Here is an 18566-nt window from a genome sequence, read left to right as displayed (position 1 = left end):
CTGACAATTACTCGTGCTCAAGTCCCTCATATCAAAATATCTTGTAAGAGCATGTAGCAAGATCATTTGTATGGAGGCCGCCAAAAAGGTAATTGTTCTTTTTTTTCTAGGTACACCATAGGATCTTCAAGGCTGGAGACCTTCTGGTTGCCCTTTTTCCTCCCCTGCTTCTGGGTGCATTCTGCCTAATTAGCCCCCAGACTGGAGGGGTAGGAGAGAGACAATGAAAATCTGCCCCCATAAGATTAGGTAGGGGTGAGTAAAACTCCTTTCCTATAATTATCACATGTAAGTACAGCTTCAGAGAACTGTAATATATGAATTTATTTTGCTGGAATGCAGTTTTAAAATCAATATCTAGTTTTTCTGAACTTCTCAGAGAAAGCTCTCCGTGAAGACAGAGGACACCAAACAATCAGACAGACAGTGTCAGAAAAGCTATTTCCATATCTCACATCTCTTCTTCCATTGCTGTTTTTTTCCACAGTCATGGTGATTATAACTCAGAGTACTTTTTGTGTTTACCATTCTAGCCTCAACTGACTGTTGTGAAGTCTTTGTGACTGACTGCTTGAAAAAGTCAGATTGACTGACAATGCTCATATTCATTTTGCTCTGATTTGTTAGCAATGGTAAAGAATCGGGCAAAGCCTAATCTTAGAACATTAGCTTCAGCTACTCCATCAAAAAATGGAATTAGTAAAATCTGTCAGGGTTCAACCTTCATACATGGAGTGCGACAGGCATTTCTGTACATCTCATTAGTAAAGGCTAACAGGGTCCAGCCTTCATATGGGCAGTGAGACAGGTATTTCTATACACCTCATTAGCCTTGATGGATTTTTAGCTCCGGCAATGTGAGTGAAAGTGGTATCAGCTACTATGAGACTAGTCATTCCAAACCAGATCTATTTCTCTAGAGAGTATAATGAATTAAAGATTATTAACTTTAATATACCATGGATAATTTCACATGCAGTACTGAGGCCTACAATGCACCTCAGATACTTTAGTACACCCCAATGTAGGCAGACAACAGAAAGAGGGCCAACATCCATTGCAAATATTGGGCGCTAAGCTCATTAAGCCCCAAACTTCCATTGAAATTGGGCACCTACCCCATAATGCTCTACAATACCCAAGTTGCTCCCCAGCCACACAGCACTTGGTTGGAAGTGGAGGCCACCTTTAAATTTAAAAAAGTCACCTCAGCCCTTTCCTCCATGGTATACTTGGTACAGCTCCAATATTTTAATAAATGTAAGTGTTCAAAGAAAATAAAAAACACAATTTTTTAAATGCCTCAACAATTCTCTCCTGGGTTGCTCACAGCAGCATCCAGGAGATTAATCTTCACTTCCTGGAGACTCCAAGACAATCCTGGTGGGTTGGTAACCCTACCCTCACATTGGGAAATGCAAGGCACATAATGGGTTGCTACTAGCTCTTCATTGACTGCTGCTGCTTGATAATACAGACCTGTTGCTCCTGGTGCATTTTGAGAGATGAACCAGACTGCTGCACCATTATTATATAAATATAAGCTGACCTCACTCAATAACATGAGGTCAGTTGTTTCATGCACAGGTATGTGAACTGCGCTGGTGATAGTGGTGCTGTGTGAGAGTCTCATTATTAAGTCGCAGTTGTATTCTAATCTAATGTTAGGTAAGAGTGCTGTTATAGAGATTGCAGATACATCTGTTTTATTATCTAGGGCACTGGTTTACAGTAACTAATTGAGTCAAATTTTGTTTTTGTTACATTGAATTCTGAGATTTTATCTTGGGGATCATATTCTGTAACCGTTGAAATTGGAAATGTAGTGATCTTGCCTGCAATATGCCGTTCCCTAGAATAAAGCTTTCAACTGCATGAGAATCTAAATTTTTTACTAGTGTTTCAGGGATTGCATTCCATAATTCTGTCCATTTATCTTTGAAAATGTTTAATATAGTAGATGCCCCAAGGTTTTTAATAGAGTAGGCAGTTAGCAGAAATACGAGGGTTAGGGGAGATAACTAAAATCACTGATAGTTTTTCAGTGAATTACTGAAGCTGAAGACAGAGTTAGCAAGGCAGAAGGGTTTAAGGAGGGAGCTCCAGAGGATAGGACTAAGATGGCTGAAGTCAGGATCTGTAGGACCACAGCCTGGGATATAAGCCAAGGCAGGATGCAGAGATAGGGTGGGAAAGGTTGTAGAGGGATTTGACAATGAAGACTCAGAATTTGAATTTAATGTTTTCCAGAATGGGGAGTTAGTGAGTAGCAAAGACAGAGATAATGGCCCTGATTTTAACTGCCCCTGCCTGGTGGAAACTGGGTGGAGGGCAGTTAAAATAACATGAGTCACTTACTTGCTCTGATCCCGCTGCCTTCCCACCGTATCCCAATATTAACCTGCTCTTTTGAGCAGACGAGCATGACACCCGCTGGAAGCAAGCAGGGTCCTGTTTTAAATATAGGGGTCGAGTTCAACGATGTCATCAGGACCCAATCTGCAATTATAGCTGAAGGCCTTGGCGGGGGAGCAGTGTCGGTTTCTCCATCAGGCCATACCTGGCGGGAGCTGTATCGTGGGCCAAGGGAGGCCCAGAAGATAAATTAAAAACTTTTATTTATGTTTGTTTGTGGTCCAGGAGGGACAGGAGTGCTCCTCCAGGCCTCAAAGAGGCCTTGGACCTTCCTTGCGCTGGGCTACCCTCCACCCGATCTGCAGCCAAAGGCTTCTCTCGCCTCCTGATCTCTGCCACAGGCTCACTTGCACCCTTCCCGCCACCCCCAAAAAAAATCGAGACCAGTGAGTGAATAGGGATTAGTGCAGGAGAGATGCGTAGAACAGAGTTTCAACAGCAATAGATGGGTCAGTTAAGGGTGGAGGAGGAATGTTTTTGTTGTTGCATAGGATATGATGTTTGAAACTCAGCTCAGGGTTGAACAGATCACTGAGACTGTGAACGATAAGGTTCAACCTAAATGAACAGCTACAACATGAGATGATTCAGGTGCACAGATAAAATATTTTGGTGGGAGCTGAACAGGATATTTTTGATTTTGCCAACATTAAGTTACAAAAGCCATTTGATAGCACAATGGTGATCAAGGACTCAAGAATTGTGGCAGAATACGTGTGGAAGCTGCTCCCATAGCTGTGGATAATGTCAATAACAACAACAATTTGCATTTATATAGTGCCTTTAACATAGTAAAACATCCCAAGGAGCGTATTCAGACAGAAATTTACACCAAACCAAAAAAGGAGATATTAGGACAGGTGGCCAAAAGCTTGGTCAAAGGGGTAGGTATAAGGAGTGACTTAAAGGAGTGAGAGGTGGAGATGGAGAGATGGAGAGGTAGAGACTTTTAGGGAGGGAATTCTAGAGCTCAGTGCCTAGATAGCTGAAGGCATGGCCGCCAATGGTGGAGGAAAGGAAAGCGGGGATGCACAAGTGGCCAGAATTGAAACAATGCAGAGTTCTTGGAGGGTTGTAGGGCTGGAGATAGGGAGAGGAGAGGTCTTGGAGAGATTTGAACACGAGAATTAGAATTTGAAAATGGAGCCATTGGACTGGAACTCAATGTGGGTCAGTGAACAAAGGGCTGATGGGTGAACGGGGCTTGGTGCGAGTTAAGATATGGGCAGCAGAGTTTTGGATGAGCTCAAGTTTATGGAGGGTGGAAGATCGGAGGCTGGCCAGTAGAGCATTGGAATAGTTGAATCCAGAGGTAATAATGGAATGCATGAGGGTTTCAATAGCAGCTGGGCTGAGGCAAGAGCAGTGACGTGCGATATTAGGGAGATGGAAGTAGCCGGTGTTGATAATGGAAAGGATATGGGGTCAGAAGCTCAGCTTAGGCTCAAATAGGACGCCAATGTGTGAGCAGTCTGGTTCAACAACAACAACAATAACTTGTATTTATATAGCGCCTTTAACATAGTAAAACGTCCCAAGGCGCTGCACAGGTGTATTTTAAGACAAAAAATTTGACACCAATCCACATAAGGAGAAAGGGGTCGAGAGAAGAGGTACTGAGGTAGTGCTGGGTGTCATCAGCGTACATATGGAAACTGACGCTGTGTTTTCAGATGATGTCACCAAGGGGCAACATGTAGATGAGAAATAGGAGGGGACCAAGGATAGATCATTGGGGAATACCAGAGGTAACAATGCGGGAGCGAGTAGAGAAGCCATTGCAGATGATTCTCTGGTTACGAGTAGATAGATAAGAATGGAACCAGGCGAGTGCAGTCCGACCCAGCTGGATGAAAGTGGAGAGGCGTTGGAGAAGGATGGAGTGGTCAACCATGTCAAAGGCTGCAGACAAGTCAAGAAGGACAAGGAGGGATAGTTTACATTTGTCACAGTCACAAACGATGTCATTTGGGACTTTGATGAGAGCCGTTTTGGTACTGTGGCAAGGGCGGAAACCTGATTGGAGGTTCCACACAAAAGATTACTGATAAAGATAAAAAATCACGGGATTGGGGGTAATATACTGGCATGGGTGGAAGATTGGCTATCTAACAGAAAACAAAGAGTTGGGATAAATGGTTCGTTCTCGGGCTGGCAATCAGTAACTAGTGGTGTTCCGCAGGGGTCAGTGCTGGGTCCCCAACTCTTTACAATCTATATTAACGATTTGGAGGAAGGGACCGAGTGCAACATATCCAAGTTTGCCGACGATACAAAGATGGGAGGGAAAGCAGTGATTGAGGAGGACATAAAAAACCTGCAAAAGGACATAGACAGGCTAAGTGAGTGGGCAGAGATTTGGCAGATGCAATATAATGTTGGAAAGTGTGAGGTTATGCACTTTGGCAGAAAAAATCAAAGAGCAAGTTATTATCTAAATGGAGAGAAACTGCAAAGTGCTACAGTACAAAGGGATCTGGGGGTCCTGGTGCATGAAACACAAAAAGTTCGTATGCAGGTGCAGCAGTTGATCAGGAAGGCCAATGGAATCCTGGCTTTTATTGCAAGGGGGATGGAGCATAAAAACAGGGAAGTTATACAGGGTATTGGTGAGGCCACACCTGGAATACTGCGTGCAGTTTTGGTTTCCATATTTAAGAAAATATATACTTGCTCTCGAGGCGGTTCAGAGAAGGTTCACTCGGTTGATTCCAGAGATGAGGGGGTTGACGTATGAGGAAAGGTTGAGTAGGTTGGGACTCTACTCATTGGAGTTCAGAAGAATGAGAGGCGATCTTATCGAAACATATAAGATTGTGAGGGGGCTTGATCGGGTGGATGTGGTGAGGATGTTTCCACTGATGGGTGAGACTAGAACTAGGGGGCATAATCTTAGAATAAGGGGCTGCCCTTTCAAAACTGAGATGAGGAGAAACTTCTTCACTCAGAGGGTAGTAAATCTATGGAATTTGCTACCCCAGAGAGCTGTGGAAGCTGCAACATTAAATAAATTTAAAATGGAGATAGACATTTTCCTAGCAGATAAGGGAATTAGGGGTTACGGGGAGAGGGCAGGGAAGTGGACGTGAGTCTAGTTTCAGATCAGCCATGATCCTATTGAATGGCGGAGCAGGCCCGAGGGGCCGTATGGCCTACTCCTGCTCCTACTTCTTATGTTCTTATGTTCTTATGATTCAAACATGGAATTGCAGGAAAGAGGGGCACGGATTTGGGAGGTGACAACATGTTCAAGGACTTGAGAGGAAAGGGAGGTTGGAGATGGGGCAGCAGTTTGCAAGGATGGAGGGATCAAGGTTTGTTTTTTTGAGGAGAGGGGTGATGACGGCAGATTTGGGGGAGAGGCGGACAGTACCTGAGGAGAGAGAACCATTAACAATATCAGCTAACATGGGAGCCAGGAAAGGAAGTTGGGTGGTCAGTAGTTTGGTGGACGAGGGAGCAGGAAGTGGGTCTCATAGACAAGATGAGTGCAGAGAAATCATGAGGGGAGATCGGAGAGAAATTGAAGAAAGACGCGAGTTCAGGGCTAGGGCAGGGGGGAACCCTAGGCGCATAGGGAACCTTAGAGGAGGGTTTTGGCGCAGTGGGCTAGGGAAGGAAGGGAAGTGGTAGAGGCAGCTGAACGGATGGTCTCTATCTTAGGGACAAAGAAGTGCATGAGCTCCTCGCATTTGTTGTCAGAGGTGAGGTGGAGGGCAGGAGAGGGTAGAGGGTTTAAGAAGATGTTTAGCAGTAGAGAATAGGGGCTGGGGTTTATCTCTGCATTCCAGAATGATTCTGTATAGTGAGCAATTTTGGTTAGATGAGCAGGGCCCGATAGTACATTATGTGATCCAGCCAGATCTGGCAGTGATGGCTAAACCAGTGTTCCGCCATATCCGTTGGAGTCGTGTCCCTTGACTTAAGTGAGCGAATAATGAGAGCCGTACCAGGGGTAACGGCCAGGGTGAGAGAGGGTATTGTTTTAGTTAGGGACTAGGGCATCAATAGATAGTGGTGAGGGTGTGGTTGAGCAGATCTGTAGCTGCAGAAATGTCATGTGTATGGAGGGACAGTTGGGATTTCATAAGTGCAGTTGTATAGAGTTGGTAGAGAGTTTTTTGCCAAGGGCAGACACAGAGATGTAGTGGTTGGGGGGAGGCGTGGGGGTGTGGAAGGGTGGATGTGGGTGCAGAGTGTTTCAGCCTGAGACAGTGCCAGGGAGGGATTGTATCTATGCAAGCAAACCGAGTTTGTGTGCAGAGGGCAACATGTATGTGGGAATGGCTTGTTCAGATATTCCCAAGGTGACTGTGTAGGATTAGGAGGAGAAAACTTTACTAGAGATGCGCTGGCTAAAGAGCGACAAATAGGAGTGTGTAAGGAATTAGCACACGCTAGCGGGGTTGGGGTTATTGTCTCTGGCCAGTCAGAAGCCTCTGAGCTGCTCCAGGGACCCCCATGCGGTTTCGAAGCGCTCCGCTCCCCTATTCCTGGTTCTGACCGCCGGACTTATTTGGTAGCGATGTAGACAGAAAATGTGACTCGTGGTTTGGGTGCAAAACAGAGCAGTATTTATTGAAACAAAAAGAAAAAAACAACTTAAAATAATCGATACAGCACTTATGCCTGGTACAGCACTTTTGCTTAACGCAGTACACTCAGTGTCCACTAGAGTGCTCCTTGCTCAGAGCAACACTCCTTTATTAAAATATACAGCACTTTTAATATAGAAACACCTTGCTCACTACAGCACCTTTGCTTAGTGGCTTTTACTTAAAACAGCACTTTAGTACAGCTACTCTCAGTGTTCACTACAGCCTTATCTGCTAGTGCAACACTGTTACTTAAATAGGGGAGGAGATAACGGACACAACAAGGGAAGATCGACTAAAATCATAGTTCTAACAAAATTCCCACTTAATTCCCACTCCTATACCTATTCTAAGTTGCCTTGTAATGGGGCCAGAAAAATATATGCTCACCAATGAAAACGCCTTCCCCGTGCCCTGCGATCTTTGATCTTCACTGCCCCGAAGTAAAAACACCCCAGTATTTTAAAAGTAAACTGCTGGTGTTCCACTTCGTCAGGCAGACTCCCACGTTGTAGAGAGCACGGAGGCGAGGCCACAGAGAGAGAGATGCTTCTGAGAAGCTATCTTTTATACCCCATTTTTGGACTGAAACCTTCCCGCCCAGATCCAGATGCATCTGGGCTAAACAAAAGAGATCCAAACTGTCCACTTGTCTGGGATGGGTTTGGATGAATTACCCATTTGTTTAAACTGTTCCTTTTCTCAGTTTAAATGTCTCTTCAATTGTCTGTGATTGGCTTTGAATGTATTTCCATTCATCATGATGGGTTTGAATGGAGCTGTCTTGGTTTGAAAAAAACATGTCTTTCTGTGATTGCTGAGTAAACAGCTTTGGAGGCTAGTGTAAACAAAGCCATTGTCCTTTGTGGTCAGGCTGAAACCGCAGCCTAAGTGGTTTGTAAACATAGTATCAGTTTCTGTAAACACATCGATTGTCTGCTGCAGGGGGGTGGGAACTCCCCTTTGATTGGCAGATTGAAACCTTTTTCCACAGACTCTGGCTGCTCTTTCCAAGTCCTTTTGTCTTCGGCCATGTGGTCTGACGGCCATTTTGATCCCTGGAATTTTAAAGGCATATCACCCAGGGATTCTTTAATCAAAAATTAATCTTTGGAGCTGTAGGACATTTTGAAATTATTGCAAAATCCTGCAAGTGGCACCAAGCAAGGGCAGTCCAATGGAGGAAGAGAATGGAAGATATGGATTGGGGAAGGATGAAGTGAGCAACACGTTAAATGCGACAGATAAGTTGGAGGACAAGGAAGATGGAGCTTTTTATAGTGGAAAGTCCATTGACTATAAACTGAACTATACCTGCCACATAAATGCTGTGGCTACTAGAGCAGGTCAGAGGCAGGGTGTTCTGCGGTGAGTGGCTCCTCCCTATACTCACCAAAACTTCTCCTCCACCTATGACACACAAGTTAGGAGTGTGATGGAATACTCTCCACTTGCCTGGATGGGCATAGCTACAACAACATTTAAGAAGTTCAACACCATCAGGGAAAAGCAGCCCATTTGATCGGCACCCCAGTCATCCCCTTAAAAATCCAGTACCTCCACCACCAGCATACTGTGTCTATAGTGCACTATCTACAGGATGCACTGCCGCAACTCACCAAGGCTTCTTTGGCAGCACCTTCCAAACCTGCAATCTCCACCACCTACAAGGACAAGGGCAGCAGATTCATGGGAGCACCATCACATCCAAGTTCAGCTCTAAGTCACACCCCATCCCTACTTGGAAATATATTGTCGTTCCTTCATCATCGCTGGATCAAAATCCTTGAACATCATAACTAACAGCATTGTGGGAGTACCTTCACCACATGGACTGCAGTGCAGGAAGAATGCCCACCACTATCTTCTCAAGGGCAACTATGGATGGTCAATAAATGTTAGCCTTGCCATCAATGCTCATAGCCTGAGAATGAATTTTTTTTAAAGATTGCATAGTTCTTTTTTCTGTTAATGGGTAACAGTGGCAAACCAAATTTATTGTCCATGCCTGATTGCGCTTAGATGATGGTGGTGGACCTTCTTCTTCAACAGCTGCAGTCTTTGTGGTGATAGTGGTTCCACAGTGGTTTTAGGTATGAAATTCCAAGATTTTCACCCAGCGACAATGAAGGAACGGAGCTGTTTCCTTACTATGCTGCTGCTGCTCCATAACCTCCTCGTATTACAATTTCTCTTGTTCATTGTGGTGGAGCAATTCCTCCCTGATTGCGGTCATCAGAAACTTACCAACTGGGGAATCATGGGAGAGAACTTCCATTCTGTATTTCCAATGAACAGATGAAGTGTGACATTGTCAAATGTTTAGAAATAGGTCATCTATCTTCCCCTTTGGTTGAGGAACCGTGATTGCAATTGCACAGCAAGGAAAATGCATGATGATGCAAAAATAATTCTTCTGCAATTTTAGCTTTGTGTTGAGTTGCTTGGATTCATTAAAGTTATAGAAAAGAAATTCACACCATCTAAATTGATTATTACACTCCAGTAAACATTTGGCAAGCAAGAATAGTATTTTCATAGGGGGAAAAGCACGTTTCACTCTTTCCACTACAATTGGATAGTGCTAGGGAAGCTGGCAACAGACATTATCAGCATGAAAATGAAATGTTCTTCAAAATCTGATCTATATGTTCTGTTGTCCTTTCAGCAGATGAAATTAAACTCAGCAGTATTCTAGCTAAAAATACAAATTTGGCTCTTCAAGATCAAAGTTAAATACTTGAAGCAAAGGAACAAGGTACACCAATTATTAAACATCCAAAATTAAAAGCTATGAGTGAAATAAGTCAAACCTAACATTAGGTATTCATATAACGATAGGACGAGGAATCCAAATCTATCAGAAACTAATGAGGCCTTCAGGGAATAGTCTGCAGATTTATAGATTTCAGGGTTGTCTAGAGAAGAAAAAGTTAGTTTAGAAAGTTACTGAAAATCTCTTCAAAAGAATGAACACTTTGGCAGGCTCCAACCCCTAGAAGAAATCCAGAAGGCGATTAACTCCTGGGGCAACAAATTGGGCTCGGTATTAAAAAGCTAGTATCAGTAATAGTGACGATGAAACTACTGGTAAAAACCCATCTGGTTCATGAATGTGCTTTAGGGAAGGACATCTGCTGTCCTTACCCGGTCTGGCTTATATGTAACTCCAAATATGTGACTCTTAACTGCCCTCTGAAATGGCCTAGCAAACCATTTAGTTGTATCAAAGACCACTACAAAAAACTATAATAAGAATAAAACTGGACAAACCACCTAGCATTGACCTAGGCACCAGATTCAGACATGACAAAGGCACACCCAGCCCAGTCAACCCTGCAAAGTCCTCCTCACTAACATCTGGGGATTTGTGCCACAACTGGGAGAGCTGTCCCACAGACTAGTCAAGCAATAGACTGACATAGTCAGACTCACAGAATCATACCTTTCAGCCAACATCCCAGACTCGTCCATGTCCACCACTGGGTCTGTCCTGCCAGTGGAACAGGGCACCAGAGGAGGCGGCACAGTGGTACACAGTCGGGAGCAAGTGGCCCTGGGAGTCCTAAACATTGACTCTGGACCCCATGAAGTCTCATGGCATCAGGTCAAACATGGGCAATGAAACCTCCTGCTGAGTGCCACCTACTGCCCTCCCTCAGCTGATGAATCAGTACATGTTGAACACCAATTGGAAGAAGCACTAAGAGTAGCAAGGGCACAGAAGGTACTCTGGGTGGGAGACTTCAATGTACATCACCACAGTGCTGGCTGTCGCATGGGCCGCTATCTCCTGCCACATGGTACGGGATGTATATGGCCAGGGCTTCCTGCCACTTTGGGGTAGATTACAGCCCACCTCCTCTCCACAGCCACTACACGTGCCTCCAGATCTTCGCCAGAGAACCTCCTGACTCTCTACCTGGTACACAATCTGCCATTTCTATCTATCCAGGGCTCTTGGGGTAGTTGCAGATCCAACTGCCCTGGCAATGAGGTGCAGTAGCATCAATCCACCTCCCCTTTAAGTAGTGGAAAACGCCAGTGCCACACATGACTGTGAATTAGACTGGACCCGATATTGATCCACCGTTTGAGCCTTAAGCCAATGAGCAGCAGTTTTAGTGCTGAAATCATGACGATAATCATATTAATGAGGAGTGAGCACACTACCTACAGCATTTTCAGGTGGCGCAGCTTAACATCGTTTGGCCTTAACACTGCCCGTTTCATGGCTATATCCAATTTCTAGGCCATTAAATTTTCCAAAACGGAATAAATGAATTGGGAACCAAACAGTAAAAAGTATGGGCCTGAAATTTCAATTGTTTAGTATGAGGGTATACGATACACCCACCACAGCTAAGATGCAGCCATGTACATGATGGATTTAGATTAAGATGACTTCATGGCCTGGATTTCCCTCCCATTAGAAGGTTAGCAGCACAACTGGAATACTGCCTTTAAAAGGCTGCAGCCAGTTAAAGGTCAACATCACTTTTTTGCAATAATGGATGAAGCAACAGCAATCTTGAGGGTGTCAGGAGCTAGCATGGCTCCCAGATTCTCGGACGCAGCCCTGGAGGTACATTTGGCAAATGTCAGAGCCAGAACAGCAAGATTGTTGGGAACTGAGGTCAGGAAGCTCAAAAAGAAGGTGGCGTAGACTATCTGAAGGGAGAGGGCAGAGGCAGTCAATGCTACTTCCACCACCCCAAGAACCGCCACTCAATGTTGGAGGAGTTTCAGTGACCTTACAAGGGCAATTAAGGTAAGTCAAACACAACGCCCTCTGGCCTCTTACCCTCACTAGATCTTTTCATTGCTAATTGCCGGCGTGACAGCGCTGTCTCAATTTCTTTGCTTCCCCTCACTCACTCCAACCTCCCTCCCTCTGAACTTGCAGCACTCCGTTCTCTCCAATCCAACCCTAACATTGTCATTAAACCTATTGACAAGGGTGATGCTGTTGTTTTTTGATGAACCGACCTCTACCCTGCGGAGGCTGAATGACAACCCTCTGACACTTCCTCCTACCTCACCCTGGACCATGGCCCCACCACCAAACATCAAGCAATCGTTTCCAAGACTGTCACAGACCTCATCTCCTTTGGAGATCTTTCCTCTATGGCCACCAACCTCATAGTCCCCCAACCAGGCACTGCCCGCTTCTACCTCCTTCCCAAGATCCACAAACAGGACTGCCCTGGTAGACCCATCGTTTCAGCCTGTTCTTGCCCCACAGAACTTATTTCTTCCTATCTCAACTCTATTTTTTCTCCCCTTGTCCAGTCTCTTCCCACCTACATCCGCGACTCTTCCGACGCTTTCCGCCACTTTAACAGTTTCCAGTTTCCTGGCCCCAACCGCCTCCTTTTCACTATGGACATCCAATCCCTCTACACCTCCATCCCCCACCAGGACGGCCTGAAGGTGCTCCACTTCTTCCTTGAACAGAGGCCTAACCAGTCCCCATCCACCACCACCCTCCTTTGCCTGGCTGAACTTGCTCTCACATTGAACAACTTCTCCTTTGACTCCACTCACTTCCTCCAAATTAAAGGTGTTGCTATGGGAACCCGCATGGGCCCTAGCTATGCTGCCTTTTCGTGGGATATGTGGAACACTCTTTGTTCCAGTCCTACTCAGGTCCCCTCCCTCACCTCTTTTTCCGATACATTGATGACTGTATTGGTGCCGTTTCCTGCTCTCGCCCTAAACTAGAAAATTTCATTCACTTTGCTTCCAATTTCAACCCTTCCCTCACCTTCACATGGTCCATCTCCAGCTCTTCCCTCCCCTTCCTCGACTTCTCTGTCTCCATTTCTGGGGATAGGCTATTGACCAATATCCACTATAAGCCCATTGACTCCCACAGCTACCTGGACTACACTTCCTCCCACCCCACTTCCTGTAAGGACTCTATTCCATTCTCACAGTTTCTCCGTCTCCGCCACATCTGTTCTGACGATGCCACCTTCCATACCAGTGTTTCCAGTATGTCTTCCTTTTTCTTCAACCGAGGATTCCCCTCTACTGTGGTTGACATGGCCCTCGACCGTGTCTGTTCCATTTCCTGCACTTCTGCTCTCACCCCTTCCCCTCCCTCCCAGAACCACGATAGGTTTCCCCTTGTCCTTACCTTTCACCCCACCAGCCACCACATTCAACGGATCATCCTGCACCATTTCTGCCACCTCCAGCATGATCCAACCACCAAACACATCTTCCCATCCACCACCCACATTCAGCATTCCGAAGGGACCGCTCCCTCCACGACACCCTGGTCCACTCCTCTATCACCCCCAACACCCCATCCCCTTCGCCTGGCACCTTCTTGTGCAAGGGCAGGAGATGCAACTCCTGCCCTTTTACCTCCCCTCTTCCCACTGTCCAGGGCCCCAAACACTCCTTCCAGGTAAAACAGCAATTTATTTGTACTTCTTACAATTTAGTGTACTGTATTCGCTGCTCACAATGCGGTCTCCTCTACATTGGGGAGACCAAACGCAGATTGGGTGACCGCTTTGCAGAACACCTCCGTTCAATCCGCAAGCGTGACCCTGATCTTCCGGTCGCCTGCCACTTTAATTCTCTGCTCCACTCCCACTCTGATCTCTCTGTCCTCGGCCTCTTTCGCTGTTCCAATGAAGCTCAACTTAAGCTCGAGGAACAGCACCTTATCTTTCGATTAGGCACTTTACAGCCTTCTAGATTTAACATCAAGTTCAACAATTTCAGCCTATAACTTCGGCCCCAATATATTTTTTTTCCCCTTGTCTTCTCACATGGCAACTGTTGATGATTCTGTTATTGCCCTTCACACCTCAGCTAGAGTCATATTTTGTTTCTTAACTTGTCCCGCTACCTCTCTTTATGCCTTGCACCATCATCCCTTTTGTCAGTCAATTTCTCCTGCCTTCCAGCCTGTCACAGAACTTCCCTTTATTCTTTCCTGCCCCTGCTTAAAAATCTCTCTTCTCTAAACTTTTCCAGTTCTGACGAAGGGTCCTCAACCAGAAATGTTGACTCTGTTTCTCTCTCCTCAACGTTGCCTGACCTGCTGAGTGTTTCCAGCATTTTCTGTTGTTATTTAAGTCAAGGCACTGTTGCCAATACACATACACATGCTACCACTGAGGCAATATTTATTCAAATCCTTTCATCCTCTTTCTCTCTCAGTATCTGAGTATCAGGAGAACTCACTTTTACAAAGGGCAATCTCTGCAATGATGTAAGCAGCTTCCTTACTCACATTGCTTGGCACAAGGGCTACTGATAATCATCAATATTACTCATTTAAAGGAACAAGCACCTTCACATCTCATCATAATGACATGCATGCCCTTATATGGGGTAAGTGCCTGTACTACAATGTCTTTTCTCCCGCCCAAGGAAAAGCTAGCCTAAAACCATAGGAACATAGTAACGGGAGTAGGCCATTTAGCTCCTCGAGCTTGTTCCGTCATTCAATTAGATCATGGCTGATCTATATATTAATTCCATATTCCTGTCTTGGTTCGATATCCCTTAATACTCATACCTAACAAAAATCTATCAATCTCAGTTTTGACATTTTCTATTGACCTAGACTCAACAGCTTTTTGGGGCAGAGAGTTCCAGATTTCCACTACCCTTTGAGTGAAGAAGTGCTTCTTGACATCACCTCTGAATGGCCGAGCTCTAACTTTAAGGTCCCTTGTTCTGGACAGTCATCACCGGAGGAAACAGTTTTTCTCTATCTACCCTATCAAATCCTTTGATCATCTGAACATCTCAGTTATGTCACCCCTTAATCTTCTATATTCAAAGAAATACAAGCCTAGTCTATGCAACCTGCCCTCGCAATTTAATCCTTTTAGGCCCGGTATCATTCTGGTGAATCTGCACTGCACCTCCTCCAATATATGCTTCCTGAGGTGCGGTGCCCGGAACTGAACGCCGTACTCTAAATAGGGTGTAACCAGAGCTCTGTACAGCAATAACATAACTTCCAATCTTTTGTTAACAGCCCTCTTGAGGTAAAGGTGAATATTCCATTATCTTTTTAAATTATTCTGTGTACCTGTCCACTAGCTTTTCGTGATTTCTGTCCTTGGACCCCTAAATCTCCCTATTCCTCCACAGTTCCCAGCTTCTCGCCATTTAGAAAATACTCTGATCAACCTTTCTTAGGCTCAAAGTGGATGACCTCACACTTTCCCACAGTGAACTCCATCTACCACTGTTTTGGCTACTCAGTTAATCTATCAATGTCCTTTTTCAACTTTCTGCTGCCATCTACACTATTTACGCTGCTACCTAACTTAATGTCATCAGTGCACTTGGATGTCCGGCTCGCTATTCCTTCGTCCAAGTCAGTTATAAATATAGTGAAAAGCTGAGGCCCCAGTACAGATCCCTCGGGGACACTACTGGTCACATCCTGCCAATTTGAGTACATACCCATTATCCCTACTCTTTGTATCCTGCCTCCTAACCAATTCCTTATCCAAGCCAAAAGGCTGCCTCCAATTCCAAGCACTCTCATTTTTAACAGTCTCTTATGAGGAACCTTTTTGAATACCTTCTGCAAGTTCATATAAATAACATCCATAGACACTCCCTTATTTACCACGTTTGTTACCTCCTCAAAAAATTCAACTTAGGTTCATTAGACATGACTTACCCTTTACAAATCCATGCTGGCTCTCTTTGATCTGATCATATTGATCCAAATGCTCAGTCACTCTATCCCTAATAACAGATTCTAGTCACTTCCCCACAACTGATGTTGATGTTGTGACATCTGTGGCTCAGTGGTTGTACTCTCGAGGTGAGAGGGGCTAGGAGAGAGCAGGTGCTGCTGGGTGCTTGATTACTGCAGGGAGTTGGAGTGAGTTTGTAAAAAGTTGGTGGTGGTTTTTTTTCAGCTTTTAGGGCCTGGAGTGCCGGGCCCCTCAGAGGACAACGTTCCCAGGATGAATTTAATCAAGGGAGAAAATGTTGGGGAAGGGAGAAAAAAAGGCCCAAAGATTTGGACCGTGCAGGGGGTAGCGTGTGTGCAGTCAGCTTGCCTCTGACTTGGTCCCTGAGCAATTCGAATCGCTCCCACACCCCTGGGTTCTACACACCGGACTTAGGTACAGGCTGTGGTACAGAATTGGAGTAGACAACTGGTTTGGTGCAAGCAAACTGTATTTTTATTAAAAGGCACAATAAAATTACAACACTGAAAAATTACTGGAATAGTTACAGGCTTACAAGAGTACACTTAATTAGGAATGGGGAACACACGGCACATCGAGGGAAAAATCACAGTAATAATCCCCTTACCCTTGTCCAACCCCCAATATCTAACTAATTGTGCTGTGAGGGGCCAGGGATTATGCTGACCTATAAGGGTTTCTGGGCAGGTTGGATCCTGTTGATTGAGCCGGTTGCGGTTTTTCGGGGTTCGTTCTTTGTGTCCTTTGGGGCCTGCCATTGTCACGTGGTCCCAGGGCGTGGTGGTCGAGTCGTCTGATTAAAGTACCCTCTTTTCTCCGTTAGATATAGGGAATAAAGTCTTTGTTGGGTACTTTACCTTGTAGAGTGGAAAACTTCGGGTTTTGTTCTTTCTGGTGGTGGTCTGGTCATCGAAGTTTTGTTGCGGTTGGGGTTCGGTTGGCGGTCTTCGGTGTTAGCTCGGTCATGGTGGCCTAGGTCACTACCTGTGCAGTGGCAATGATCTGAAGGTATGGTTTACCCGGCCCTTTGTTACCGCAGTGCTCGTGGTCATTCCTCGTGTAAGGCTGCGGTTGCGGCCTAGTGGTCTTTGGTTGAGCCTGCCCCACCGTGCTGATCTGCTTCTTTGAGGTCCGAGTGTCTTTGGTCCTGAGCATGTGCCTGCTCATCCCCAACGCTTCTCCACACTGCCCTTCTCTGCCTGCTTGCTGCACACGTCTGCTTGCCGTTTGTCTGCTCGCCCTGCCTTTCGGTGGGCCTACAATTATACTATTTCGGAGGTTCATTATCTGCACGCCAAATCAGGGTTAGTTCTTTGTCCTATTTTTGGCGGGCTCATTAAAGTGATTATAATCATTCACCTTAACTGCTTTTTGGGTGGTTGCCCCGTTGCTGTCTCGGTGTTTGTTATTCATAATGTGAATTGGTATCTTCCTGGCTCGGTAGCCAGTTTAAACTGTAAGCGATTATTTATGCAAAGGTTTAATGGTTTCAAGATTAAGTCTTTCCTCAGGCCCAGGCATGTCAGGGTTTTCAAAAGTCCTTTTGAATTGACTTGCCATTTTTGCAGGGCCCTGCTTTCCAATCTTGCAGGCTTCTGCCACGAGGTCCAGAAGCCAATTTGTTTAGGGTTCCCTTATAACTTCGTCCTTCAGGGTCGCTTTATTAATAACTTTGGGGAATGTGGGAATTTTGAGAACCCTACAGCCGGGACCCCAGGAGGTTTGGAAAAGGAAACACGGTGGTGGTTCAGTACAAAGATAAGGAGATACAAGCTTGGGATATTATACATGAGGACTGCGGCGAGGGAAGCTGCTTTGCATGCTGACCAAAGCCGAATGTTGGGTTCGAGGTGACGGTCAGTGGCTGAGAGGAGGTGGAAAGATTTTTGCTAAGTTCTTGGAAGTATCTCTGCTGTATTCTGAAGAGCTGATGGTCTTGTTCTTAAATCTGCTGGTTTATATTGAGGACTAGCTGGAGTGCCCGGTGGTGCCGAGGGTTTTTTGAGGACATGTTGTTATGAAAAATATATAAATACTTATATATATATAAATGAGTTTGTCTGCCTGTCTGTCTGTGTGGAAGGAGAGAGAGAGAGAGAGGGAAAGAGAGAGAGAGAGACTGCAGGGCTCACCCATTTCACCGACACGCTTTAATATTTACATAAATGAATTGGCAAAACTACTTGAACAATCTACAGCACCCGGCCTCACCCTATATGAATCCAAGGTTAAATTCCTCCTCTATGCAGAGTGACCTGGTTCTGCTGTCACCAACTAAGGAGGGTCTACAGCAGAACCTGGATCTGCTGGAGTCATTCTGTCAGACCTGGGCCCTGACAATAAACCCCCAAAAAACCAAAGTCCTTGTGTTCCAGCAAAGATCCAGACATCAGGGACCCAGAATAAATTTCACACTAGGAACAACTAAAATTGAACAAACCACTAACTACACATACTTGGACTTAAAAATCAGCTCTACGGGAAATTTTCATCTGGCTGTGAATGAACTGAAAGAGAAAGCTAGAAGGGCTTTCTATGCCATTAAAAAATCAATCCAAATAGAAATCCCAATTAGCATTTGGCTCAAAATTTTTAAATCAGTAATTGAACCAATTGCACTCTATGGCAGTGAGGTGTGGGGACCGCTAACACAACAAGAATTTGCAAAATGGACAAACACCCAATTGAGATCCTACATGCAGAATTCTGTAAAGGTATCCTCCGACTCAAAGGAAAACCGTAAACAATGCATCAGGGCAGAACTAGGCCAATATCCATTAATAATTACTATCCAAAAAAGAGCCACCAAATTTTGGAAACACCTAAAAATGAGCAACCCCACTGCTAT

This window comes from Somniosus microcephalus, chromosome 10 (assembly GCF_052327205.1).
Source record: "Somniosus microcephalus isolate GS21.2 chromosome 10, FLI_Smic_1.0, whole genome shotgun sequence".
NCBI classification, from domain to species: domain Eukaryota; kingdom Metazoa; phylum Chordata; class Chondrichthyes; order Squaliformes; family Somniosidae; genus Somniosus; species Somniosus microcephalus.
This window is presented reverse-complemented; position numbering follows the sequence as displayed.